Consider the following 3,558-nt stretch of genomic DNA (forward strand, 5'->3'; position numbering starts at 1 on the left):
AATTGATGTAGCTTCTCGCTCGCTTCGCTCGCTCTTATAAAACTAGCCTAACCTCAAAACCGATCCCGCGCGTCTGTAAATTATCGGAAAATCGCGGTCTTTTCGAAAAACGAACGCAAGGTGGATTGGTTTTAGGTAAGGCTATAACATTCCGAGCGAGCGCAGCGAGCGAGCAACTCGTAAAGGTGAGTCGCAACCCAATGATTTTGACCGTAGGGACTTTTAAGTATTCGCAACAGCCCTAGGAGCGACACGCCGCTGGACTTGGTCGTGTACGATCGAAGAGCATTATGCCGCTGGACTTAGTCTCGTACAAACAAAAACCAATTAAGACAAAGACAAGGACAGAAACAAGGACAAAAACAAAAACAAAAACGAAAACAAAAACGAAAACAAAAACGAAAACAAAAACGAAAACAAAAACGAAAACAAAAACGAAAACAAAAACGAAAACAAAAACGAAAACAAAAACGAAAACAAAAACGAAATCAAAAACGAAAACAAAAACGAAAACAAAAACGAAAACAAAAACGAAAACAAAAACGAAAACAAAAACGAAAACAAAAACGAAAACAAAAACGAAAACAAAAACGAAAACAAAAAAGAAAACAAAAACGAAAACGAAAACGAAAACAAAAACGAAAACAAACACGAAAACAAAAACGAAAACAAAAACGAAAACAAAAACGAAAACAAAAACGAAAACAAAAACGAAAACAAAAACGAAAACAAAAACGAAAACAAAAACACAAACAAAAACGAAAAGGAAAACAAAAACAAAAACAAAAACGAAAACAAAAACGAAAACAAAAACGAAAACAAAAACGAAAACAAAAACGAAAACAAAAACAAAAACGAAAACAAAAAAGAAAACAAAAACGAAAACAAAAACGAAAACAAAAACGAAAACAAAAACGAAAACAAAAACAAAAACGAAAACAAAAACGAAAACAAAAACGAAAACAAAAACGAAAACAAAAACGAAAACAAAAACGAAAACGAAAAGGAAAACAAAAACAAAAACGAAAACAAAAACGAAAACAAAAACAAAAACGAAAACAAAAACGAAAACAAAAACAAAAACAAAAAAGAAAACAAAAACGAAAACAAAAACGAAAACAAAAACAAAAACGAAAACAAAAACGAAAACAAAAACGAAAACAAAAACGAAAACAAAAACGAAAACAAAAACGAAAACAAACACGAAAACAAAAAAGAAAACAAAAACGAAAACAAAAACGAAAACAAAAAAGAAAACAAAAACGAAAACAAAAACGAAAACAAACACGAAAACAAAAACGAAAACAAAAACGAAAACAAAAACGAAAACAAAAACGAAAACAAAAACATCATCGAGATACATCGATCAGCACGAATCGCGTACCTAGCGAAACATATCTGTTATTCTTCTATCAAATCAGAAACTTTCTTTCGATCGGTGAGAATTGTTAGTAAAGAACATTTGATATATAACTATAGCGCGGGAATTGATGTAGCTTCTCGCTCGCTTCGCTCGCTCTTATAAAACTAGCCTAACCTCAAAACCGATCCCGCGCGTCTGTAAATTATCGGAAAATCGCGGTCTTTTCGAAAAACGAACGCAAGGTGGATTGGTTTTAGGTAAGGCTATAACATTCCGAGCGAGCGCAGCGAGCGAGCAACTCGTAAAGGTGAGTCGCAACCCAATGATTTTGACCGTAGGGACTTTTAAGTATTCGCAACAGCCCTAGGAGCGACACGCCGCTGGACTTGGTCGTGTGCGATCGAAGAGCATTATGCCGCTGGACTTAGTCTCGTACAAACAAAAACCAATTAAGACAAAGACAAGGACAGAAACAAGGACAAAAACAAAAACAAAAACGAAAACAAAAACAAAAACGAAAACAAAAACGAAAACAAAAACGAAAACAAACACGAAAACAAAAACGAAAACAAAAACGAAAACAAAAACGAAAACAAAAACGAAAACAAAAACGAAAACAAAAACGAAAACAAAAACGAAATCAAAAACGAAAACAAAAACGAAAACAAAAACGAAAACAAAAACGAAAACAAAAACGAAAACAAAAACGAAAACAAAAACGAAAACAAAAACGAAAACAAAAACGAAAACAAAAACATCATCGAGATACATCGATCAGCACGAATCGCGTACCTAGCGAAACATATCTGTTATTCTTCTATCAAATCAGAAACTTTCTTTCGATCGGTGAGAATTGTTAGTAAAGAACATTTGATATATAACTATAGCGCGGGAATTGATGTAGCTTCTCGCTCGCTTCGCTCGCTCTTATAAAACTAGCCTAACCTCAAAACCGATCCCGCGCGTCTGTAAATTATCGGAAAATCGCGGTCTTTTCGAAAAACGAACGCAAGGTGGATTGGTTTTAGGTAAGGCTATAACATTCCGAGCGAGCGCAGCGAGCGAGCAACTCGTAAAGGTGAGTCGCAACCCAATGATTTTGACCGTAGGGACTTTTAAGTATTCGCAACAGCCCTAGGAGCGACACGCCGCTGGACTTGGTCGTGTGCGATCGAAGAGCATTATGCCGCTGGACTTAGTCTCGTACAAACAAAAACCAATTAAGACAAAGACAAGGACAGAAACAAGGACAAAAACAAAAACAAAAACGAAAACAAAAACAAAAACGAAAACAAAAACGAAAACAAAAACGAAAACAAACACGAAAACAAAAACGAAAACAAAAACGAAAACAAAAACGAAAACAAAAACGAAAACAAAAACGAAAACAAAAACGAAAACAAAAACGAAATCAAAAACGAAAACAAAAACGAAAACAAAAACGAAAACAAAAACGAAAACAAAAACGAAAACAAAAACGAAAACAAAAACGAAAACAAAAACGAAAACAAAAACGAAAACAAAAACATCATCGAGATACATCGATCAGCACGAATCGCGTACCTAGCGAAACATATCTGTTATTCTTCTATCAAATCAGAAACTTTCTTTCGATCGGTGAGAATTGTTAGTAAAGAACATTTGATATATAACTATAGCGCGGGAATTGATGTAGCTTCTCGCTCGCTTCGCTCGCTCTTATAAAACTAGCCTAACCTCAAAACCGATCCCGCGCGTCTGTAAATTATCGGAAAATCGCGGTCTTTTCGAAAAACGAACGCAAGGTGGATTGGTTTTAGGTAAGGCTATAACATTCCGAGCGAGCGCAGCGAGCGAGCAACTCGTAAAGGTGAGTCGCAACCCAATGATTTTGACCGTAGGGACTTTCAAGTATTCGCAACAGCCCTAGGAGCGACACGCCGCTGGACTTGGTCGTGTGCGATCGAAGAGCATTATGCCGCTGGACTTAGTCTCGTACAAACAAAAACCAATTAAGACAAAGACAAGGACAGAAACAAGGACAAAAACAAAAACAAAAACGAAAACAAAAACAAAAACGAAAACAAAAACGAAAACAAAAACGAAAACAAACACGAAAACAAAAACGAAAACAAAAACGAAAACAAAAACGAAAACAAAAACGAAAACAAAAACGAAAACAAAAACGAAATCAAAAACGAAAACAAAAACGAAAA

Source organism: Bombus pascuorum, unplaced genomic scaffold (genome assembly GCF_905332965.1).
Source record: "Bombus pascuorum unplaced genomic scaffold, iyBomPasc1.1, whole genome shotgun sequence".
NCBI classification, from domain to species: Eukaryota; Metazoa; Arthropoda; class Insecta; order Hymenoptera; family Apidae; genus Bombus; species Bombus pascuorum.